Below are 26,927 nucleotides of genomic sequence, written 5' to 3'. Positions count from 1 at the left end.
CCTCTGGCAAAGAGTTTCACAGGTTGACTGTGCACTGTGTGAAGAGATATTTCCTTTTGTTTGTTTTAAACCTGCTGCCTATTACTTTCATTTGGTGACCCCCTAGTTCTTTTGTTATGATAAGGAATAAATAAAACTTCCTTAATTACTTTTTCCACACCAGTTGTGATTTTGTAGAGTGAATGTTTTCAGAGAACTGTCTACAATGACTCCAAGATCCCTTTCTTGAGTCGTAACAGCTAATTTAGACCCCATCATTTTATATGTATAGTTGGGATTATGTTTTCCAATGTGCATTACTTGGCATTTATCAACATTGAATTTTATCTGCCATTTTGTAGCCCGGTCACCCAGGTTTGTGAGATCCCTTTGTAACGCCATGCAGTTTTCTTTGGACTTAACTATCTTGAGTAGTTTTGTATCATCTGCAAATTTTGCCACCTCACTATTTATCCCTTTTTTCCAGATCATTTATGAATATGTTGAACAGTACAAGTCCTAGTACAGACCTCTGGGGGACACCACTATTTACCTCTCTCCATTCTGAAAACTGACCATTTATTCCTATTCATGGTTTCCTATCTTTTAACCAGTTACTGATCCATGAGAGGACCTTCCCATGACAGCTTATTTTGCTTAAGAGCCTTTGGTGAGGGACCTTGTCACAGGCTTTCTGAAAATATAAGAACATTATATCCACTGGATCCCCCTCGTCCACATGCTTGTTGACCCTCTCAAAGAATTCTAGTAGATTGGTGAGGCATGATTTCCCTTTACAAAAACCATGTTGACTCTTCCCCAGCAAATCATGTCCATCTATGTGTCTGCCAATTCTGTTCTTTAGTATAGTTTCAACCAATTTGCCTAGTGCTGAAGTTAGGCTTACCGACCTGTAATTGCTGGGTTCGCCTCTGGAGCCTTTTTAAAAAATTGGTGTCACATTAGCTATCCTCCAGTCATCTGGTACAGAAACTGATTTAAATGATAGGTTACATACCACAGTTATTAGTTCTGCATTTTCACATTTGAGTCCCTTCAGAACTCTTGGGTGAATACTATCTGGTCCTGGCAGCTTATTACTGTTTAATTTATCAATTTGTTCCAAAACCTCCTCTAATGACACCTCAATTTGAGACAGTTTCTCAGATTTGTCACCTAAAAAGAATGGCGCTAGTTTGGGAATCTCCCTCACATCCTCAGCCATGAAGGCCCATGCAAAGAATTAATTTAGTTTCTCCACACTGGCCTTGTCTTCCTTAAGTGCTCCTTTAGCATCTTGATCATCCAGTGACCCCACTGGTTGTTTAGCAGGCTTCCCGCTTCTGATGTACTTAAACATTTTTTTTGCTGTTACTTTTTGAGTCTTTGGCTAGCTGTTCTTCAAATTCTTTTTTGGCCTTCCTAATTATATTTTTACACTTCACTTGCCATAGTTTATTCTTTCTATTTTCCTCAAAAGGATTTAACTTCCACTTTTTAAAGGATGCCTTTTTGCCTATAACTGCTTCTTTAACTTTGTTATTTAGCCATGGTGGCACTTTTTTGGTACCCTTACTATGTTTTTTAATTTGGGGTATACATTTAAATGAACCTCCATTATAATGTCTTTAAAAAGTTTCCATGAAGCTTGCAGAAGATTATTTTAAAATAAATGCATGTTCCTGTGCAACCTGTTTCCCTAACTCTTCATTTACTACCAGCAATATTACATGTCCTCCATTATGACAATGGCTTTTGTGTAGAGTAAAACTCTTTTAAAAAATATGAAACTCTTCTTTTAAAAAAAATCACTCAAGGGGACAACAAAAATTAGTGGTTTAATAGAGGTGGCCTTCTAACAAAGATGAAGCAGAATGGTACTGAATGTGCTTGGGGACGGCATCTTAATAAGGATGGACTCTTGTACAAGATTCAGGGTATGTACCAACTTCTGAAATTTTGGTAATATAAGAAGTTTGGCTTTGCTCCATTTTGTCCTGTGAGGCAAAGCTAATAATCTCACAGGATGGCATATGTAGAAATATCTGACAGACTTCAGGTAGTGCTCTCCAAGTTATTTTCCTATATTCACAAGAATCTTGTTCCCATGTATTAAAAAAGTGGTATTTGGACAGGGAACAAACATAGAATCTGCGTTACCTTACGTGTCTCACTTTACTACCTCATGGCTGGGAGTTATTAGAATATAGTGCCTGGGTTTTGTTTATTCTGATCAGGGCTGGCTCCAGGCACCAGCCGAGCAAGCTGGTGCTTGGGGTGGCAGCTTGTAGGAGGCGGCATTCCACCCAATCCTAGGGTGGCATGGCCGCTTTTTTTTTTTTGGTGGTGTTCCGCTCCGGCTGCCCTGTAGGGGGCGGTGGCGCGGAGGACGGGAGCGCCCTGCAGCAAGCCCGGCAGGGCAACCCGCGTCCTTCCCTCCCAGCCAACCAGAGCAACGCAGAGCCCTTCCAGCAGGCGGCGGGGCTGCGTGGCCACCCCCCTTCTCTCTCTCTCCCCTCGCTAGCCGGGGCACATCTGCAGCACAGGGAGTCCCCCTGCACCCTGGCTCCGGCCGCGCCGCAAGTTTTTTTTTTTTTTTTTGCTTTGCCATTTTGGCCGCCCCGTTTTTTTGTTTTTTTTTTCTTGGGGCGGCCAAAAAGCCAGAGCCGGCCCTGATTCTGATGCATCCTAGTGACATAAATAGAGATGAAAACACATACTAGTAATGGCAGCTAATAGTTTCTCCTGTCACTCAGTTTGTGCAGGCCTGTATTTTTCTGGAGCAGAATGTCCTAAATTGTCCCCACTATGCATGCCCAAATATGCTGCAGGATATAGACATGTTGTGAAATATGTGGCACTAGGGACAGATAGAAAAGCACTAGGAGATGGTGGTTCTTTTAAGATGGGATGCTTAACTGGAATAGGGACTACAAGGCAGAGGAAGTATGAGTTGAAAGGAGCTGGACTTGAATCAGAGCCATAACTGGGGGCAGTCTGTCTAAAATGAACACTTAGTTAAGAAACACTAGTTGGGCATTCTGATTAGTCCACCTTAGCTGGCTTTTAACATAGCTGCATCTAATGAACTGGTGAATATCTCTGGTGACCCCTCTTCTCCCCCCCCCCCCCCCAACACTCCCTTTTTCTTTCCATCTAGTATGTGTAACATAGCCTTATTATATGCGAGTTCAGATGAATCCCTACAGTCAATGCACCCCAGACCCTAATTCTAGATTCAACTGGTTATCACAAAATCAGTAAAAAGGATAAGGCCTCATTGTAAGGTTACCTTTAAACATTGATTCTCTCAGGATAAAATCCATATGTTTTTGACAGAACTCGTTCCAGTTTTTTCCTTCATTCACTGTGGAACAACATTATTTTTTCTGCCAGTAAAAGACTGGGTTGGTAAATCGAGATATTATATTTGAAAGCAGAGGCCATCCAGGGAGAGAGGGAGGGAATGATAACACAGCCTATTTTTCATTAAGACACTTTAAGGTTTAGTCTTCAGTAAGAACCTTATTTAAATTGAAAGATTTTTGGTTCCTTCCTACGGGAGTCATAAGTGACCTGTTAATGGAGAGACTTTTACAAATGAGAAGATGTGGGAGCTTCAAAACTACCAAGGTTGGTTAGTACAAAGGGTACAAAAGATTTCTTTTATATAGCCTTTGATGTTAGATCCTGCAAATTAGGCATTAAAAATGAATAACCCCACACTGTAAGAAAAATTATAGTAAATGAAACATAAAATTTCATTCTAGTTTAAATAATTTTATTGCTAGAGCTAGTTTAATAAAATTCCCAACCTCACACACAAACCCTGTTTTAACTACATACATTATATAGTCCTGGGAGCTAAAACATAACCAATACCACGTTCTTGCTATTTGATTGCTTTTTCCTGCTGGAAATGCACATTGGTATCTGGAATGCCAACTGCTGAAGCTGTATCTTGGTTTGATCTGTCCAAAAGCCAGGTCATGTTGCATCGGGGCAAGGTCAAGTTGTGGCAAAGATTGTAAAAGCCCTACAAGTTATCTCCCTGTCCCCTGTGTGCTAGGGGGGCAAACCATCTTTATGCCTGATGAGTTCAGTGCAGGGATCAAGGTGGCGGTGCAAAGATGACTTTAGGCTTTCCCCCATTCTGTGGCTCCTGGGGGCTGAAATGGCCCCCATTACAGGCTGTAAGAGACTGAAGACTTCCCTAATTTACATGACATTGCACCAACTGGGAATAGCCAGCATGTGGGAATGCCGTGGCCACATCACCTCCAATCTTGTCTTTGATACCCTGCCAGCAAACTCCCTGCACTGGGAATAGGTATCTATAAGGGGCAGAGTAGGCCGTACCAGCTATGGATCCCCATAAATTTCAGAGGAATTACCTAGGTGGCTGTTAAACTAGTTTTACAGACCCTGAGCACTCCCACAGCTAGCATAAATTCCACCCTGCTTTCTGCTTACCTGTCTCCCCTCCCCCCATTCTTATGAATTACTACTAACCTTAAAATACAGTAATCCTGACTACATATTCCCTGAAAGGAGAAGATAGATCCTCTTGGAGACCATTTTCTATATGTATTAATGAAAAAATAATACCCTTTAGCAAGAGAATGGGCCCAAAGGAAAACGCTACATCTAAACAGCCCCAAAGTCTGGGATCAGTGGTGGGCAACCTGTGGCCCATCAGGGTAATCTGCTGGCAGGGTAAAAGCTGCGGGAAGCGGCACGGGCCACAGGGACGTGCTGGCTGCCACTTCCCAAAGCTCCCCTTGGCTAGGAATGGCAAACCGCGGCCACTGGGAGCTGCGGGCGGCCGTGCAAATGTAAACAAACTGTCTCGCGGCCTGCCAGCGGATTATCCTGACAGGCCGCGTGCAGCCTGCAGGCCACAGGTTGCCCACCTCTGATCTAGATACAAACTTGACCACTCACCACTATTTTAATAATGACCTGAATCAAACAACAGAACCAAACAGGTTCCAACACCGGAAAAGTTTGTTTCCAAATCTGGATCTGAACTTCGTGGCTTGGACTCATTTTTCTTTTCTGCCAGAGGTGGGGGTGGTGTGCTGGGCCTCTGACTGAGTGGATGGAGATAGGTGGAGGGACTCTGAGGGGGGGCTAAATGCCCTGTGTGAAGTGGAATGTTCCAGGCCAAGTGTCACCTCTTCAATAGCCTATCTTAGGTGTACTTTCAGGCTGTTAGCCAGAGGTATTTTGCACCACAGAACCCTTTTTAAAATCTTTTCAGTCTGATAGATATTAATAAATTTTTTCTCCCATCCCCACTAGGGTTGCCAACCCTCCAGGATTGTCCTGGAGTCTCCAGAAACTAAACAGTAATTTTTAATTAATGTCATGTGATGAAACCTCCAGGAATACATCCAACCAAAGTTGGCAACCCTAATCCCCACCCCCAACCCCTGTGATGACAGAGGATGCAATAAGTGAAACATTGTTTCCTGGATTAACCAGGAAATCTTCAATGATCAGAAACCCAAAAAAAGGAGTCCTACAAAAATGGAAACTAGGTCAAATTCCAAAGAATGAATATAAACAAATAACACAAGTATGTAAGGACAAAATTAGAAAGCCCAAGGCACAAAATAAGATTTAACTAGCTAGAGACCTAAAGGAGAACAATGAAATATTCTACAAATGCATTAGAAGCAAGAGGAAGACCATGGACATGGCAGGCCCGTTACTTAATGAAGGCAGAAAACCAATAATAGATAATGTGGAAATGGCAGAAGTGTTAAATGACTTTTTTGTTTCAGTTTTCACCAAAAAGGTTAGGAGCAAATGGACATCTAACATAGTGAATTCCAGTGAAAATGAGGTAGGATCAGAAGCTAAAATAGGGAAAGAACAAGTGAAAAATTACTTAGACAATTTAGATATCTTCAAGGCACCAGGGTGTGATGAAATGTATCCTAAAATGCTCAAGGAGCTGACTGAGGAGGTATCTGAGCCATTAGCAATTATCTTTGAAAAGTCATGGAAGACAGGAGCAATTCCAGAGGACTGGAAAAGGGCAAATATGGTGCCAATCTATAAAAAGGGAAATAAGGACAACCTGGAGAATTACAGACCAGTCAGCTTAACTTCAGTACCCTGAAATATAATGGAGCAATTAATTAAGCAATCAATTTGCAGTCACCTAGAAGATAATAAGGTGATAAGTAACAGTCAGCATGGATTTGTCAAGAACAAATCATGTCAAACCAACCTAATAGCTACATTTGACAGGTTAACAAGCCTTGTGGATAGGGAGCAAGTGATAGATGTGGTATATCTTGACTTTAGTAAGGCTTTTGATACTATCTTGCATGATCTCCTTATAAACAAACTAAGCAAATACAGCCTAGATGGAGCTACTATAAGATGGGTGCATAACGGGTTAGAAAACCGTTCCCAGAGAGTAGAGTGGTTCACAGTCAAGCTGGAAGGGCAAATCAAGTGGGGTCCTGCAGGGATCAGTTCTGCGTCCGGTTCTGTTCAATATCTTCATGAATGATTTAGATAATCGCATAGACAGTACACTTATAAATTTTGTAGATGATACCAAGCTGGGAGGAGTTGAAAGTACTTTGGAGGATAAGATTCAAATTCAAAATGATCTGGAGAAACCGAATTAAGTAGGATGAAATTCAAAAAGGACAAATGCAAAGTACTCCACTTAGGAAGGAACAAACAGTTGCACACATGCAAAATAGGAAATGACTGCCTAGGAAGGAGCACTGCAGAAAGGGATCTGGGGGTCATAGTAGAACATAAGAACATAAAGAACGGCCATACTGGGTCAGACAAAAGGCCCATCTAGCCTAGTATCCTGTCTTCAATGAGTGAACAGTGTAACACTATTGCAAAAAAAGCAAACATCATTCTGGGATGTAGTAGCAGGAGTGTTGTAAGCAAGCCATGAGAATTCTTCCATGCTAGTCTGCACTGATTAGGCCTCAACTGGAATATTATTTCCAGTTCTGGGCGCCACATTTCAGGAAAGATGTGGACAAATTAGAGAAAGTCAAGAGAATAGCAACAAAAATTATTAAAGGTCTAGAACAGGGGTCCTGGCGGGCCGGCTAAGTTTGTTTACCTGCAGCGTGGACAGGTTCAGCCGATCGGGGCTCCGACTGGCTGCGGTTCGCCGCTCCAGGCCAATGAGGGCGACAGGAAGCCGCAGCCAGCAAATCCCTTGGCTCGTGCTGCTTCCCGCAGCCCCCATTGGCCTGGAGCGGTGAACCGCAGCCAGTGGGAGCTGCGATCGGATGAAGCTGCGGACGTGGCAGGTAAACAAACTGGCCCGGCCCACCAGGGTGCTTATCCTGGTGAGCCATGTGCCAGAGGTTGCCAGCCCATGGTCTAGAGAACATGACCTATGCAGGAAGATTGGGAAAAAATGGATTTGTTTAGTTCTGAACAGAGGAGACTGAGAGGAGACATGGTACAGTTTTCAAATACATAAAAGGTTGTTAGGAGGAGGAGGAAGAAAAATTGTTCTCTTTAACCTCTGAAGATAGGACAAAAAGCAATGGGCTTAAATTGCAGCAGGTGTGGTTTAATTTGGACAGTAGGAAAATCTTCCTAAACTGTCAGGGTTGTTAAGCACTGGAATAAATTGCCTAGGGAGGTTTTGGAATCTCCATCACTGGAGATATTTAAGACAGGTTAGACAAACACCAGTCTGGGATGGTCTAAATCAGTGATGGGCAACATACGGCCCATGGGCCACACATGGCCCATCAGGGTAATCCGCTGGTGGGCCGCCAGACAGTGTTTGCATTGACCGTCCACAGGCATAGGCACCCACAGCTCCCCGTGGCCACGGTTCGCCGTTCCCGGCCAATGGGAGATGCAGGAAGTGGCATGGGCCATAGGGACATGCTGGCCGCTGCTTCCCGCAGCTCCCATTGGCTGGGAATGGCAAACCATGGCCTCTGGGAGCTGTGGGCAGCCATGCCTGTGAACGGTCAATGTAAACACTGTCTGGTGGCCTGCCAGCAGATTACCCTGATGGGCCACATGCGGCCTGCGGGCTGCAGGTTGCCCACCACTGGTCTAGATAATACATAGTACTGACATGAGTGCAGGGGACTGGACTAAATGACCTGTCGAGGTCCCTTCTAGTCCTACAATTCTATGATTCAGTGATTGTTTGGCTAGCCATTAGCATGCCAAGTCTGTGACACCACCTGTGGGGTGAGGTCTGGGTTAGATGTTGCATTCTGTAGCTTCAATATGAGAAGTATCCTTTTAGAATAAGATGCATTTTCTGCTGCTGCATACCCCTTCTTAACATATAGTACTTTAGAAATAAGATTCAGTAATAATTAGCCCTATTAAAATAACATAAGTTATAGTAATGACCTTAAATGTTATAAAACACCTTAGTATTTTTACATAAAGATTGTGTGGTCCAGCAGCTATATAGACCATTAACCTTTGGATATCTCTAGGTTGGTACCATAACATAGGTGTTAATTGCAGCAATTAGAGATGGAAAATGCTGTTTGGTCATCTAATTCATGAATGTGCCAGATGCTTCCCTAAAGTATATTTTCTAGTGCTTCACCTAGTCTAGTTTTAAATGTCCTTAGCAATTAGGCTTCTGCTGCTTCCCTTCAGAGACTATGCCACAATATAATAGATTTCACTATCAAGAAGTTTTCCTCTATTCAGTCTTGTGAGGATATTTCATCTCCTCAGACATAAGAGAAAGGGAAAACATAGGAACTACAAATTTCTCACCCAGAAAGGAGGGAATTGCAGAAGTCAGATGTAAAACCGCTGGTAGGAACAGGAACAGCCAAAGCCGGGATTGGTGCATAGGGAGTAAGGGTGTAAAATGGGGCCCAGCCAGGGCCCACTCCTCCCAGCATTGCTCTCTGGACTCAGACCAGTGCAAGGTAGACCCTACACACATTTTGGGGTCACTAGGACCTAGGTGGTGCCTCCCCTTCACCCACCCTGCAGCTTGGGGGAGAACTGAGAGAGCAACCAGCCAGAGACTCCAGCTGGTAGGCTCAGGAGCAGCCAAAGCATGGCCCATTGGACACTCCAGTAAAAACTGTTAAAAAATTTTCTCTGACTGTCTCTTCCCTCTGCCGACTGACTGTTTGCTCCATCCCTCCCCATCCCTCAGTCTCTTCACCTTAGCTTCTCTCCACACCTGCCTCTCTTTCCCTCTCCACTCCTCTCCTGTCCCGGCTCCTTCAGCCCCTTCCCTGTTCTTTCCATTTAGCTGATGGAACTAACATGAGGTTTGCTGCCATCACATTGTTCACTCTGCTTGTGTGTTCCACCTCTTCCCCCCTTCATGTCTGTCTTGTCTATGTAGACAGCGCTGTCTTATTGTTTTCTTGTACTCCCCGATTTGTCTATATCCGTTTGTTGTCTCTTGTCATATACTTTGATTGCAAGCTCCTTGGGGCAGGGTCTATGTTTTTGTTCTATTTATGTGGCGCCTTGAACAATGGTCCATGACTGGGGCTCCGAGGCTCTACAGTAATACACATAATGATAATAAAATAGCCCCCTTAGGGTTGTGACCGGTTGTTTCTCCTTTGCTACCAGGAGAGCTTGCTGGGAAAGGGTGAATCCAAGCAGGAAAGTTAAATTATGACCCATGTGACCCAGTCACCCTTCAACACACATTTCCCCTTTGGTCCTGTTGGCATCTCCCCTAGTGTGCAAACCACAGTAGCCTTTTGCAACACGCTCCCCTGGCTGAGCACAAATCTGCCCATGTCTTTGATTTGACCTTAACTGAGTGGGCTGTGTAGGTACCATTAATCATTCACGGCTGTCTTGAAATGCTACAGCAGCACAGCTGCAGTGCTTCTGTGTAGCCACTAACTGTGCTGATGAGTGGAGTTTTCCCTTTGGCGTAAGTAATCCACCTTCCCGAGAGGCTGTAGCTAGATTAACAGAAATAGTCTTCTGTGGGCCTGCCATTCTCTACATGGGGGGTTAGATCACCTTAACTACATCCCTCACAGGTGTGGATTTTTCACATCCCTGAGCAACGTAGCAGGGTCAACCTAACTTTTTAGTGTAGACCAGACATTAGTATCTTTCCTTTGAGGATACAAAGGTCTTTTCTACCTGGGGATAAACTGTTGAAACACTCACACAACAGCAGAATTCCTTAAAATAATATTAAAATCCAAGACAATATATTAAAAAAATCCAGGTGGTTTGCTTAGCATATCTAGGTTGATGCTTCTTATAAGCTAAACTAGATACAGCATTCTCATCTTAGTCACGGAAAAGGAAAGAAAAATCTTTAATGATCAAAGAGCAAATCCTGGCTCTGAACTCTCCTGTGAGAGTTCCCACCCTGTGTTACCCAGAGAGGGAGGGAGAGAGCTCCTCCCTCCATGTATTCACTCTCTTTTTCAAGCTTTACCTGACCCCACCGAATATGGTAATAAATTTTCCCCAACCCCAGATCTGGCTAACCCCAGGAGGTAGAGTTTTCCTATTTGCAAGCCTTAAACATAAAACTTCACAGGTTGTCCTTTGAATATCTACCTGACCTATCAAGTTCATTGGTTTCTGATGGGCCAGCCCTTTGTTCTTGGGGAAAGTAATTCCATCTGACTGGGTGGAGTTTTTTCTACAACTATAACTCACATCTCTTGGTTAGGAAATATTAATTTGACAGACTGTAGTCAGTCTGTCACAAACAGCCAGCTTTTAGTGAACTGTCTACCGATCAGGTAGAAAGACAGTTTGAGATTTTTCAGAGATGAAGCTTAGTGTGTTTTGAGATAATATTTCTGTTCTCCTACAATATTATATTTGTTTTTTTAAAATCCAGATATTCCTATACATCAATTGCTTCCTGTGCCTCACCACCACCTCATAAGACTAAATTTTCCTTTTTATCCCACTGCTTTTTGGGTGTACAGTATGTATCTCTATCACCCAGAATAATTCTACTTCTATCTTGGTGTTTATCCTGGAAATATTTGTAGCTACTGAGCCAAAGTCAGCACTGAGATAAGACCACTGAAGTTACAAAGAGATAAATTCGACCCATTATATTCAAATTTCCACATTTTCTCTTGTCCTACCTGTTGCTTATATAAATGATTTGCCTTTGGTACTGAAGACATATTTATCTGTGAAAGATAATTCCACAGACATCAATTATTTTACTATTTTATGACAGAGTGAGAATGAGTTTTCACTAGAAACATGGTTACAGTAAGCTCTAGTAACCTCAGCTGTCTCAATCTGTCGCTAAATACAGCAGGAAAAATTCTCACATCTTAAATTACATTTCCAGCGGATATTTACTAAATTAAATTAGTCCTTTAAAATGTCACATCTGTTGGAGAATTTTGTTGTTAAATTAGCTTTGCAATTACATTTCCAGTATGCTGGATGTGTGTGACACACGGGTTCTCTGAGTAACAGGCTTCTTTCCTCCTATTGCAAAGCTGCTAAATGTTAATATGGACTCTTAGAACAAGATAAACATGATTTGCCTTTTCAGAATTTCTTTATTAGCCTTTTATAAATGAATCACCATTTGTATATAGTCACCTAAATACCTCATGCAAATCAATTTCATTCCTATAGTTATTTAAAAAAAAAAACAGACTAGTGGCTAGAAATAAAGAAGCCTGATTTACACTCACTGGTAATACTTTATTTAAGATGCATCAGTTGTTGCTGAATTACATTAGAATGTTTCTAGATGTATGTCAGACACTAGATAAATAACCAATTTGGTGACACCATTAATTTTACTGTTTAAAGGAACTGTCTTTGAATGAGCAAAGAAAGAATAATAGTAATTAAAAACTTTATTTTATAAAGCTTTTATCATTTAAAGTCACATCATTTCTTTCCAATTTTTTTAGATTGCATTGGCATTTTATTTTTCGTAGGGTGTATGCTGCTACAAATACAAATAATAAGAATTTGTCTACTGATAGGCTACTTCTTCTCCTTTAATAAAATGCACCTGAAGCAAAAAGTTTCCAAACCATGTAGTCAATGATAAAGATCAGTCCAGCAATACATATAATTTTTTGTATTAATCTAGGTAATCAATAAGAGGTGGACTTACCTACGTTGAGTAGCTGTGTATATTTCTAAATATGGGAGTAGTCATATGCTCATAATCATTGATATGTAACACTTAAATTGCCCTTTATAATTTCAACTGTTATAACAACATCTAATTGATGAATCCTCATTATACATCCATCGGGTAAGTAAATGTTATTCCAATTTTACTAGTGGTGAAAGAGAGTTTAAGTGATATGCCAAAGGCCACAAAGGGGCTTATCCAGCGCCAACTGAAGTCATTGGAAACCCTCCTATTGACTTTGATGGGCTTTGAATCAAGCTCACAGGGAACCAGGACTGGAACTTGAGACTTAATGGTTCTTCTGGAACAGATAGCAGCAGCACTGAAAGAAATAGTTATCAAAGTATGTGTTGGTCAATGTTGACTAAGTGAAACTGGCTGAGTAGTAAAGCTTTCAGATGTGATAATTCTTATAGTGCTGTTGGGAAAGATTGTGACCTAAAGCGCCTGACATATTTCCCAATATGTTTTCCCAAGATGCTGGACTGAGGTAGAAGGGCAACAGGTCCTCCTTGGAAGGAGAGAACACCTGGTACGATTGAAAGGGAATATTTTTAAACCCAGCAGGTGAGATTCTGTGCTGAGCCTCTTAGGGGCACACCTACTGGGAGGGGAAATATGGTGGCTTTAAGCTGCCTTTGCACTTCCTGGTTCTAGGCTGCTCTGGGGACCTGAGAGGATGCTGGCATAATTTAGACACCCTGGGGCCTAAGTTATTGCAGCATCCTGGGCTACCCTGTGTTAGCCCCTAAACCTCATCACTGCATGCTGTGATCATGCCCCTAACACACCTCTCCCATACCTAGCATGGCCCCTTGTTGGGATCATCAGGTGTCATCTTTATGGCTGTCTTTCACTGCATAAGGGGACTCCAGATCAGGGTGATGAACCTCACCCCATAACTTTAAAATTCCTTTTCTGATTCCCTCCCACACCCCAATACTTTACAGAAAAATTCTAACCTAGGTAGAGAGAGCTCCTGTGAAATTTCAGGGGGATTGGATTCTCTTTGGAGAAGTTTGGAGAAAGAGAGAGTTTTTGTAATAAACGTATATATGACTTTCTTTATGTTGCTTTATCTCTATTTTCTGTGCACAAGTCATTGAAAGTTCTCTTAATAAACTGAAAGATTCTCTATAAACAAATCTGCCCCTGGAATAAAACACTCACAGTGAACACAAAGCTCTCTGACATTCACAGCTCCTTTTGTCATAGAATCTATCACTGAAGACGACCATGCGTATCACAGTTCTGTGTGGCCCCCAGCTCTTTTATAGTCCAGCTGCATATGCACTCTGTGATCTAATGCACTAAACCACAAAATTGAGCAGTTTTTCCTTTTAATGTTTAAACTTTGAAACAGCTGTTTGTTTATTCGGGCTATAATATTTAAAATTTCCTGCAGCCTTCAACTCTTATCAGGCAGGACATTGACCATCTCCCTATCCTTTGTGCTGCTGGAATCCCAATACTGCTAGTGTGGTTGACCCTAGCTCCATCTCTGTCTCAAGGAGAGGGAATGTTGGATGCACTGGAGGATTGGACATGGAGAAAAGCTCATTGAATTGAGTAGGAAAACACACATTTCTTCAGACAGGTTATTGAATCCTTAATAATAAAAATGCTCATGGTTTAATATAATTGGGTTCATCATGTTTGGGTCTATTTGCTGTAATAGCTCTGTAATAAATAGATAATCACTAGTAGCTCAGTGAACAAATCTTATATGCTTTTTTTTCTTCCAATGTTTACATTTTATGGTACCACTTAAAGGTCTGTGACAGATTTTCTTATTATACCAAAAATCAATTTTACACCATTTCTCTGTAAAATCAGACTCAGCTGCTGATCCTCGATAGCCTAGATTTCTGATAATATCTTAATTTTGTCACTTTACCATCTCAGAGATGATTCCTTCTTTTTAGAATACAAGATCTGTTAGACTGTGTGGGGGAAAAAAATTAAATATTGATACATTTCCCATGCAGACTCGTGGCTTATGACAAATGTCTACTAATCATAAACAGCAAACATTTCTCTGAATATAACAGATAGTCATATTATACTCCATGGGCAATTTCATCCCAGTAGCAGATTCAAGATATCCTATCAGGACTGCTGGGAGTTAATAAAATGTGGCCATTAGTGTGAAATAGCTGGAACTAAAGAACAGTCCAAGCAGAGTTATGATTTAATCTTCCTGAAAGCTAAGGAGATTTTTCTATTCATCATTTCTATATGTATGTGAAATTTGACAGCATTACTTGCTAAATCAATAGGAATTACACCATCACTGAAACGATAGCATGGATAGACTGAGTGGAAAACTTTTCAGTTCCCCAAAATTTTTGAGGTAAGAGACCATTCATTGACTTTAAAAAGAAAACAGTAAATCTTTTAAATAGTGAAGATTGTCCCAACCTGAATTCAAGTGCATTTATCATTGGGGTCAATGTTACCCACTACCCCTTGTGGAACCTAGAACATTTCAGTATAACTTTTTATCTAAATGGCTGCATTCCCTGCAGTTTCTGGCTCCCATGTATAGAGACAAATCCTTGATGGTCCTTTATATCCAGCTCTTTATAAAAAAAACAAAAACATTTTAAGGGAACGACTACTTTGTCCCCTGCTTGCAATGAAAAAATAGTTTTTAAACCTCAGCACAAAAATGGGCTTTATACACTCACCTTTTACTTCATGTCCCAGCAGCCATGAGTGTTGCTTGAAGTTTTAGAAACTTTTGTTTAAACAAGTCCTTAAACACTTGTTGAAACAAATTTCACTATGGCTTCTGTGTCTACTGCAAAGGACTACAGTACCACCATAGTCTGGAAGGGGTTGCAGCATGACCACCTATTAGCTTTCCAGGGAGCCAAGATTCAAACAATAGGAAATGGTAGAACTGGATATGTGGGCAAAAGTGGAGACAAACTTCTTTGGAGGAGGTTTTTCAATTATTTTTTTTCTCCAGGTTGAGAGAGATAGTGAGATCCAGTTAGGTTATTCCTAAGGGTTCTGAGTATTTAGACCTTGAAACTGCTCCCAAAATTTTTAATGGTGTGGGATTGGTCCCTTATGTACTTTTTCGATGGTATTAACAGGCAGACGCTTATCTTTACCTACAAAATCTGCTTTTGCCATGTGATACCATCACATTTTGTGGTTTTTGAGAATCTAGTGGAAGTTGTGTTGCTTTTGCCAATAGTAGCAATTCTTCCCCCCCCCACACACACTAATACAACAGCTTAAAATCAATACAGAAAATAATAAAAGTAAGGAAATGCACAGATAAAGGTGATGCCTATGCAAAGTTAACCACTACATGATTTCAACATCCTGGTAAACTACTGCAACTACCTTCTTAGTAACTCACATTGACAAAAATCCAACATTACTATTTTTTTGCAGATTTACAATCTTTTCTTGTGATAGAGACCTAGATTATAATTTAAAATAATTAAACACAATTATCATTTGCTCCTGCCCTTTTAAAATTCCTAGTGCCCTTTAAGCAGTTTTCATACTGACCTTTCGAGGTAATTAATTTTAGAAATTACATCATATAATACTCCATCCTTCTTTTTAATCAAATCATATAGCATAATCAATATAATTGCTATCAGCTAAATGCACAAACACTTGTCATGCTGGGTTTCTTTCCCTTGTTTTGTCAACACTCTTAATAATTATAATGCAATTTTTGTGTTTGACTATGATAATTCAAAATAATATCCCAATAGCTCTTTTGTTTATCATTTCCAACTGATTTGTGTGATTGGAAGTCTGTGAGCTTTTCTGCAAAGTTTAAAACTGATATTGCTTTTCATATCTCAGTTATTTTGTGTCTCTAATAAGGCTATGAATAGCATCAGAATCCTGGTGTGTCATAGATGGGGGGTTTCAGTTTAGTTAAAAACTTGGCAAACTCTTATCTGCTGGAATGTAGGGAAATAACATTAGAAACCAGGTCCCTTGCAGTATTAGCAGATTCTACAAAATTACACAATAAGATACAAACACATATAAACATCTGGACAAAATTAAGAATGTGAAACAATTGAGGCCACAATAGTCTTTTTCCAACTATCACACACTGTACTGAACACGGTTTTAAAGATACTGAACTTTAGTCATATTATGTTAGCATACACACATCATTTAATGGTGAAGTATGAAAAATTGACCTTCTAGAAATATTTTCTAAACCTTCTCAGTGATGAAAATAGATAATCTGATACTCACAAGTAGGAAATACTGACTGGCTTTTGTTAATTTATCTGCATACCTTTCAGAAACTGAATACTTACAATGGATTTTCTGTGTATTGAGAGAACTATTCTGATTTGTTTTGGCGTAGGAGCCAGGTCGTCTGCTATGGCTGAGTAGCACGGGTTTATAGGTGGAAATGTTGCATAAAGCTCATTAGGGCCAGTGTGTGCAGTGCTGGGCCCTCAGCATATATCAGAGAGGACTGTGGGCTACTCTTATGTAGGATGATTATTCATGGCCCTTATTCAGGGGGCCTGAAATACAGCTGTGAATCAGAACAGTGTATAGGTGTCAGGCCTCAAACCAGTTCCTCTCATTAATCCCCCGTGCACTGGCAAAGGAGAGGACGGGTGCCAAAGGAGCCTTTATGCCTTCTTCCACAGGAATGTTCCTTCTGGCACTGTACACTATGGCTCTATGGAAAATTCTCACCTGCAGTGTGGCACAAAGTAGCCACATGACAAAGGAGGATTTGGGCCTGGGGGTTTTACATCTATATTTAATATGCACAGAGAGGGCACAGCAAACGTGGCATTATATTAATTAGTAATGTACTCACCAATTTTATTTGCAGATCTGCTTAGCAGTGAAAGGAAAACACAGTATAAAATTAAATAGACGCTTGGACACATGCTGGCTTTTTGCTGTGGAATTTTGAATCAGTTTTGGCACACTGCGTCTCAGAACTGCATGTATGGAATTCAGGAAATGCAGATTAAGACCATGAGCAACAATACATTTCCCAAATGAATCTCTAAATTATTGAACATGCAGACGAATGATTTGCAACCTTGATTAGAGAATTGTTAATCAACCCCATAATAGTATATAGGTCAAAAACCAATTAAAACAGTGTGACTGGAATATATAATTTGGTAGCTATTAAATGCATAGTTTATTAAAGAAAAAGGTATGTTGATGGGGTGCCTAAACATTCATTCTTTGTCCATGTACTAGATACAGTATGACAGTTTGGGGAGAAATAAACCTGCAAGTTAGCTATCAATCAATTACTAGATTTAGCAAACTAGAAATAGTTTGATGAAAAACATATTGAGCCCTTGACAAATATTTGGCTGTCAGGATGGTTTATTTAAAATACTATTGTTGCAGCCACAGCTCTGGCTTTTATTTTTGTATCCTCCAGATAAATAAATGATGTATAGTGTTTTTAGTCAGGCTTTGAAGTTCAATGTGTTCTGGCAAAGCAGTGGTACTTCACAAATAGTAAAATTACAATTTGTGCTGTAACTTAGCCTTCTAAACCATTTCTTTATCAGAGGGGCTTGCAAAACAAATGAACAGCTGTATCTCCACTAACTGTAAAGTTTTGCAAAACTGTGCCATCGAGACAATAAGGGAACAGCAGCAACTCTGGCATTTCAAAATGCACAAAAAACAAAGATGAAAATGAAATATTTTATCTGATTTTAATCAACGAAGAAATATGGCTACCATGTCACTTTATCCCTTCTGTAGTTTTTATCTCCAATAGGGATAAACATAATTTCACTGTATCAGAAGCTTGTAAAAAAAAACGAGGTTTTGTCATGCGTGTGTGTGCGTATAAAATACATACAATATGTATATGACACATATAAGAAATATAGTAGGCAGAATACTTTTTAAACACTTGATTCTCCAAACTGGAAACCTTTTGAAAGACATTTTAATTTCCAAGGAGAAAAACCATGTTTGGTACAAGGTGAAGGATGCTACAGATGAAACATTTTCATGAGCTGCAAGCTCAAAAAGAATTATAGAGAAATCTAAATTGACAAATCCTTTAGGGGAGGGGGACACTGTTGAAGAGATTGTCATGCAAGGAGGATATTCAGTAAACAGGATTATCTATAATGAGATAATCCTCTGATGTGCTCAAGCTGTGAAGAGATAGTTTGAAAGGATATTAAGGAAACCCTGTGTGTGTCGGAAGGATTACAGGGTGCAGTTTGGGTCTTGTCTCTTTCCAGGATAATATATTTATTTCTTCTTTCATAAAAATCCGGTAAGGGGGAGATGGCAGTGATGTCTTCTGAGGGATGCACAGTGACAATAAATATATCACATCTCAAGGAAAATTCTGTGTTGACAGTTAAAGATGCTGTCAGGAAGAGGAATACTGCAAGAAAAAAAAAACTGGAAGCAGATGTTTGCTATGACATATTTATCTTTATAAGCAGTGCTGTTTTGGGCACAATTTTATTTATATATATATATACTTACAAATATGTTCTCAGTGCATAGACTCAGGGAACATTATAAGCATAAATGATCACAATACAATGTGAGTCTTCTTAAAGTCTTTATTACTGAGATTTCAGACAGTTTGAAGACTATGGAAACCCTAATTGCATAGGTTACAAAGTAGCAGCCGTGTTAGACTGTATCCGCAAAAAGAACAGGAGTACTTGTGGCACTTTAGAGACTAACAAATTTTTTTCAGCATAAGCTTTCTTGGGCTACAGCTCACTTCTTCAGATGCATAGAGTGGAACACACAGACAGATAATATTTATACATACAGAGAACATGAAAAGGTGGAAGTACGCATACCAATTGTAAGAGGCCAATCAATTGAAATGAGCTATCAGCAGCAGCAGAAGAAAAAACTTTGACGTGATAATCGAGATGACCCATAGAAGATGTGAGGAGAACTTAACATGGGGGGGGGGGGGAAATCAATTAGTGTAATTACCCAACCATTCCCAGTCTCTGTTTAGGCCTAAGTTAATTGTGTCTAATTTGCATATTAATTCGAGTTCAGCAGTCTCTGAATTAGACACAATTAACTTAGGCCTAAACAGAGACTGGGAATGGTTGGGTCATTACACTAATTGATTTCCCCCCCCCATGTTAAGTTCTCCTCATACCTTCTATGGGTCATCTCATTTATCACTTCAAAGTTTTTTCTTCTGCTGCTACTGATAGCTCATCTCAATTGATTGGCCTCTTACAATTGGTATGCGTACTTCCACCTTTTCATTCTCTGTATGTATAAATATCTTCAGCGTGTGTGTTCCACTCTATGCATCTGAAGAAGTGAGCTGTAGCCCACAAAAGCTTATGCTGAAATAAATTTGTTAGTCTCTAAGGTGCCACAAGTACTCCTGTTCTTTTTGCCTAATTGCATAGTTTATGAGGAAATGACGGTAATATTTTAGGCCATGATCCTGAAAATCATTCCATGTGATGTTTTACCCACCATGGAATGAACTCAAAATCAAATCAGCTTCAGGACATTCACAAGTAATATTAATTGTAGTAATAAGAAGATAGTGCTTTCCATCTTGAAGCACTTTGCAAACTTCAATTAATCAAACTTCACAACAACAATTCTATGAGGCAGGTAAGTACTATTATATCCATCATTCTGCTAATGGAGAAATGATGGCACAAAGAGATTAAGTAACACAGGAAATCTGGGATGGCAGGGAACAGAACCCAGCTTCTGGCTTTCAGTCATCTGTTTTAAAAATTAAGCAATGCTCTTTAACTAGGGTTGAAAGGGAAAAAAAAGTGATGGTTTACCTTTTAGTATGTGTTTGTGGGTGATGTGAAACTTTACCCAGTGTCTGTTCCATCATATGGATATCATTCTTTCTTTTGGGCCTAATCTCGTCCTCACCACAAGGCAGAAACTTCTAAACAGATCATAACTGTGAGACTGAACATACTCTAGGGAAGCTCCCTCAGGATACATCTACATAGCAAGTGGAAGCCTGCAGCAGTGAGTCTCAGAGTGTGGGTCTACAGAATCAGGCTCAGGCTACAGCACTAAAAATAGCCGTGTAGACATTCAGGCTTGAGCTGGAGCTCAGGCTCTGAAACCTAGCTTGGAGGTGGGGAGGGTGGTCTTGAGAGTCCAACTTCCAGTCCGAGCTGCACCATCTACAGCTGTTTTTAGCACCACAGAGCAAGCACATAGATCTATGCTCTGAGACTTACTGCCTCAGGCTGGGTAGATGTATGCTCGGTGTCAGTGCTGTGGGGAGGCTGAGAAGAGGAGAGTTTGCAGAGTAATTGGCCAAGTCTCCTCCCCAATGAAGTATAAGCTAACCTGTCCATGTTTTGGAGAGGTCAGGATGCAATAAATCAGAATAATAGAATATCAGGATTGGAAGAGACCTCAGTCCAACCCCCTGCTCAAAGCAGGACCAACCATAACTAAATCATTGTACATTGCTAAAAAGAGTTAAAACTTTGTCTGAACGGCTCCTGACTGTGAATGCAGATCAAACAGCTGATCAAATATGGCCAAGAAAACTTTAGAAAGGAAGCTGAAGAAACTGCTTCCCTGAAAAATAGGGAAGTAATGTAAAATTCATAACATTCATGAAAAAAGAGAAAGTGTGATCCATTTTATCTAAGTTAGATTCCAGGTAGTTAGATGCCAACTTAACTATGGCAGAAAATATCAGCCAGATGAATAAGAGATGTCAGTCCACACAAAATATTCACTGTATCATTTAGCATTTTGAAATATTAGAAGACTCAGTCTTCTATCTCCTTAAGTTACATACCATATGGTTGATGGGGTCTATCAGGCCTTCTCTGCCCCTGATGGCATTATTAACACACTGAGACCCCCTGCTCAAGATAAATCCACTCAGACTGGATTACCAACGAAACAGTCCTCCTAAAGTCTAGAAGGGCTAGGAGGAAATATGGACCAATCAAGAGCTAGCATGCCAGTTAAAGAGGCTTGCCTGCTTCTTCTCAGGGCAGTGTAGGGTGAGACTGGGAAAAAGGAGAAGCTCCTTAGTGATAACCCAGCACCCCAAGGCCAGGGTAGGGTCTTGCCTTCAGGCATTGCTGATAGATGTTTGCCTTGGAGTTTTGTTTTGTTTGTTTATTTAAAGGTGCAAACTGCCAAAGTTTGAGTTTGTACCCAGTATAGTTGTAGCCATGTCTGTCCCAGGATATTAGATGGGTTGGTGAGGTAATATCTTTTATTGGATCAACTTTTGTTCGTGAGAGAGACAAGTTTTTGAGCCACAAAAAGCTCTTCTTCGGGTCTGAGAAAGGTATTCTGAGGCTATGTCTATACTACCATGGGATCGACGCTGCTGCAATCGATGCACCAGAAGTCAGTTTAGAGGGTCAAGTGAAGACCCACCAAATTGAAGGCAGAGCACTCTCTGGTCGACTCTGTTACTCCACCAGGAATGAGAGGAGTAAGGCAGTGCTCCCCAACGCGGTGCCTGCGGGTGCCATGGCTCCCACCAGGGCATTTATGTGCGCCCGCCTAGTGCCCAGCAGGGGAGAGAAGCCACGGCCCCGCGCCTGAAGGGGACAGAGAACTCCGGGGCTGCAGGCTGCGGGCACTGGTGTTCTCGGTCCCTGGCAGGCGCGGGGCTGAGGCTTAAGCCAGAGAGAAGCCGCAGCCCCATGCCTGCCGGGGACAGAGAACTCCGGGCTGCAGGCTGCGGGTGCCGGTGTTCTCTGTCCCTGGCAGGCGTGGGGCCCACCTAGTGCCCAGCAGGGGAGAAAAGCTGGGGCCCCGCACCTGCTGAGGACAGAGTACTCCGGGGCTGTGGGTGCTGGTGTTCTCTGTCCTCGCAGCTTCTCTCTTCTCTCTGGATTCATATATTATGTAATATATAATATGGTGTTTTTCATATTATTTAATTTACAAATACAAAATAAGCCTTGAAAAATAAGCCCGCCACACTCTTCTGAAAACATGAATGTGCTTCTGACCACAAAAAGGTTGGGGACCACTGACTTAGCTAGATAAACTTAGTTTGGCCTCAGTCTACCACAATGACCATGAACTAAAAATAAGCATGGAGATTAGGACAGCTAGTGTAATGGACCGTAACTGTAGCAGTCTCAGTAAAGAAGTATGCACTCCTGCTAATTCAACCAGCTTTCATGCATGAAAATACCAAACTGAGACAGGCTGTTGAACTTCAGATGTGTTTATTGAAGGCACTGATAAGAGAAAACAAATTCTGATTCCTTGCAATGCACTAATGCTCAAGAAATATTAAAGTTCAGTATAAAGTAACCTTACTGGATCACTTGCTGTAATTCAGTTTTTCACTGGAAATATAACCATACAAACCAATATAACATTCTGTAGCTTTAAATTAGAATTAACATTAAGATATCACTGTATGCTTTGTAGCTTTCAAAGGGCAAGCTGTTGTTATAAAGAAAGAAAGTACTTTTTCGAAGTATGTTCATTCATTTACCAAGTACTCTTCTGAAGAGTGCTATAAGTAACACTGCACAGCCAATCAGATGGCTCAAATTTGCATAATGAAGCTATAGAATAATATATCCTCCTCCCCACAACATGGGGAGAGCTGGGCCCTGGCACATCTTAGCTCCAATATGCGGTGTGGTATTAGGACTTCTTGTTGTACACAGGATGAAAATGATACAGAAGATTTTTGCAGTGCCCAGGATTGGGCCAAGAGTGATGGTGCTTATTGCTCTAGCCTCTGCTACACACTTGGAAAATTTGTAGCTTTGCGTGTGGCTCATGTACATGTACAAACCCAAAAGGACAGGTATACATCTGGAAAATGGCAATGATGTAAACTTAATAGCTTAGCTTCACCTATGTCACCTTGGGATATTGTTTGCAGCAGCATCCCCTCTCCTCACAGTATTATGTGAATTCCCAGATCTCAGTACAATGTTATTCTACTGACTCTGAGCCTTGTATTTACTGCATTAGAGTACCAGTTAGGCACCCACAAAGTTCTATCTAATTGCACATTAATTATGAAGCTAGGATTTGTTATACTAACTCTGAAAGAATAACAAACAAGCACAGGTGGCTAAGCCAGTATTATGTGCAGTATTATTTAGGATACATAATCAAATGTTATTAATTTATCATTATAATTAAATTCAAAAACCAGTTTAATTGTGGGTTAAAATAAGAATGCATATTAAAAAATTACAGAAAGTCAGGAAATTCCAAGCTTAAGGTTCATAAAGTGATGTTAATTTAGGATGTAATGGATGCATTGTATACTTCCTGTGTGCTTTACGGGACAAATTGTACAACAAACAGTAATAATATATAGGTGTTATAAACAGAGTATATTAAACTACATAGTTAAGACCCTGCACTGAAGTCACTGGGGTTCTGCACTGGTGCAGAGTCTTACTGCATGGAGCTCATTGTAGGATCAGGGCCTTAGCCAGTAAAACAGGAATAGAAAATACTATCTGTATGTATTGCAGCTGAGTTAATATTGCTATGTTTACTTCCCCATCTATTCATACTCACACTTTCTGTTACTCACCTCCATCCTTGTTCAGTCACCCTCACTTTCCCCTTGACTATATCCTTCCTACATATGCTGCTCTCCATATCTATATTTCCTCATTCTTTCAGCTCTATTTAACCTCCCACCTTCACTCATTCATTTTTCTTATATGGTTGATATATCCATTCTCATGTATGCATACACTCACTGAGTGTGTAGACGTTCATTTGGTTTCTTGAGACATATGTTTAACATAGGGTCGAACCACCAAGATGTGAACATAAAAATATATTTATTATCCACATATTCTTGAAAAGTTGGGTGAGTATGAGAGAACAGGGAAATATAATGGAAACTGTTCTGCAGCATTAATTTTTAGTGTAATCATTTTTAATCTGATGTATAAAACAAAAATTCTGATAATAATTGCCAGCATTCAGTATTTACACATGAACAATAAATAGCTGCAAGAGCTCAATCTTTCCAACACTTATGCATGTGAATAATGTTATTCAGATGAGTTAGCTGGGGTGTTTTTAAAATTAAAGCTGCAAGAACTTGTCTTTAATAACGAAATTGTTTTTATTTAAAAGATTATATAGCTCTAAAACAGCAAAAAGCAGAGCCCTCTTTTCATTGCAGCCTGCAGTGACCGCCCCCACTCTCTGTAGTCCAGGGCTGCACCTTTCAAGATGGAGGCTGACTTTTGCTCTCTGCAGTCAGACCCCTCATCCTTATACAATAACAGCGGCTCCACACACAATCCAATAAAAGCCTTTATTCACATGTAGTATTTTATAGAAACCAATGGGAGTACTCACAATGATAAAGTTACCTGTTGCAGGATTAATTGCCAAGCTTGTTCACATGAACTTGCCCTGATTAATTTGTCTTCAGGAGTTCTGTAATGAAATCTTTTAGTGGCTTTTCAGGCTGTATTATTTTGAGTCTTCTTTCATTTCCAAAACAATTTTAGTGTTTTGATACTTTCATGTTAAACAAAGCTTTATTATTTATCTGGAAACTTCTATGAAAATATTAAATTTATAGGAATTCATCATTCAGTATTTAAGCTCAAGATACAGCCCTCTTTTGCAGTCTAATATTTTGTGAGCATAAAAACAATAGATTATTTTGGGGAAAAGGTCAAGATCCTTCTTTTGTCAAAATACCCTTGTATCCAGAGTAGGATCTCCCAGTCCTGTTTAGTAATAAAGCCAGGACAATATAATTGCATGTGTAGAAAGCTGGATGAAGGGCTGAGAAAACGTGGTCTGGCCTTAGAAACGTTTCAAATGAATAAAAATGCCCTACAGAGGGCTGTGCTCTGATGCAGCTGAAATGTTAAAAGGCTTGAGAGCAGTTCCAATATACAGTTGCGCTAATTTGCGTGTCAGTACCCAGGATGCTCTTTTATATTCAATTTCTTATTGGATTTATTTTCAGAAGTGCTGAAAATAAATAAGTGCAGTTCTTCAATGATTGCTCAGCACCTCTGTAAGCCAGGCTGTATTTATTAAGTACTAACAGTGTGTTCAAGAAGCAGAAGAATATTTGATCCTTGACCCATACCAGGACCGGATTAAAGAATTTCTTGGCCCTATGAACTGTGAAAATTGGGGTCTCCCCATCTTCCTTAAGGGACCTGAGAAACCAGACCCCTCCCAGAAGCCCCTTTACACTCATGTGGCTCTGATCACTGGGACCATCTAGTGAGCTGCCTAGGGAGCAAAACCTACCAGTGACCTGCCCACAACGCCAAACCTGAGCACTGCTTTGACCCCCTTGTGCCAAGTTGCAGTGCCACTCAGTGAAGTTTGGTTCCTCCTCCCCCATCAAGAGTCATGACAGGGGGGCACTTGGGCCAAGCCGGTTCAGGACCCAAATATGTCTGCCACCTATTAGAGGCAGAAAAAATATCCACTGCCCCTCCACACCAGCATGACCCTCCTCTTCCCTTGCCATCCTGCCCTCCTCTTCCCCTTCCAGAGATCCCCCCCCAGGGCCGGTGCAATCACTAGGCAAACTAGGTGGCCGCCTAGGGCGCCAAATGGTTGGGGGTGCCAAAACGCGCGCTCAGGGGAGGCGGTGAAGTGGAGGTGAGCTGGGGCAGGGGAGTGTGGGGAGGGCTGCCCGCAGCAAGTAACGGGGGAGGGGGAGACGTGCAGGGGAACCGCTCCCCGCCCCAACTCACCTCCACTCCGCCTTCTCCCCTGAGCACGCCGCCCCCACTCCAATTCTCCTCCCCTCCCAGGCTTGCCGTGCCAATCCAGCTGATTGGCACGGCAAGCCTGGGAGGTGGGACAAGTGGAGCGGCGCCGGCGTGCTCAGGGAAGAAGGCGGAGCGGAGGTGAGCTGGGGTGGGGAGCTGCTGTAGGGGGGGCTCCTCGGGCGGATGGGGGGTGTGGAGCTGCCATGGGGGGCACCCCAGGCGGAGGGGGGGCACTGAAGGGCTGGGAGCTGCCACAGGGGGGGCTCCCTGGCTCTTCCCCATGGCCCCGCCCCAGCCCCTCCCTCCCCCCGCTCCCCTGAAGATTGCAGCCAGGCCCGACCCTGCACTCACAGCATGGTAAGTGGAGTGATCCGGCCCCAGCCTGCTCCGCTCCCCAGGCTCCCAGCCGCGCTGCCGGCAAGTGCTGGAGGGGGCAGTTCCCCCCTCCCTCCTCCCTCCAAGCCTGGGGAGCAGAGCCGTCTGGGGCCCCAGGCCTCTGTGGGGGCGGGGGGGCTGGTCCCAGGCCTCCGTGGGGGATGGGGGGCTGCCTACTTCCTGCGGGAAGTGGAGTGACCCGGCCCCAGCCTACTCTGCTCCCCTGGCTCCCAGACTTGGGGGGGAGGGGGGAAACTGCCCCCCCCCGCACTCGCCAGCAGTGCGGCTGGGAGCCAGGGGAGCAGAGCAGGCTGGGGCCGGGTCACTCCACTTCCCGCAGGAAGTGGCCAGCCCTCGTCCCCCACGGAGGCCTGGGACCCTGTGGGGGGGGCTGCGTAGGGCACCAAAATAGCTAGGTCAGCCCTGGCTCCCCGGGCCAGAGGGGGGGCGCAAGGTGGAAGTTTCGCCTAGGGCGCGAAATATCCTTGCACCGGCCCTGCCCTCCCCCCCCCCAGCTTGACTCTCTTCTTCTTTTCCCATCCCAGGCATTTTCACCACCAGCCTGTCCCCCACCACCCCTCAATCAAGGAGTCTCAGTCCAGAGAGTCTTTTCTTATCCTTCTCTGAAGGTGACTTGCAGGAAGTCCTGCTTTTTAGTGCTGAGAGAAGCAGGAGCCTCAGCTGCTGCATTGGCATATTGAGGGCCCACTGCAAGGACTAGACCCGGGTGCTGCACC

At 42.0% G+C, this 26,927-nt stretch overlaps 1 protein-coding gene across 1 annotated transcript in view; it reads left to right on the top strand.

The window, feature by feature from the left end:
- GPC5 (glypican 5) overlaps positions 1-26,927 on the top strand; it is a 1,023,394-nt gene that overhangs the window by 836,038 nt on the left and 160,429 nt on the right. The window lies entirely within an intron of this gene.

Source organism: Emys orbicularis, chromosome 1 (genome assembly GCF_028017835.1).
Source record: "Emys orbicularis isolate rEmyOrb1 chromosome 1, rEmyOrb1.hap1, whole genome shotgun sequence".
Classification (NCBI taxonomy): Eukaryota; Metazoa; Chordata; order Testudines; family Emydidae; genus Emys; species Emys orbicularis.
This window is presented reverse-complemented; position numbering and strand designations above follow the sequence as displayed.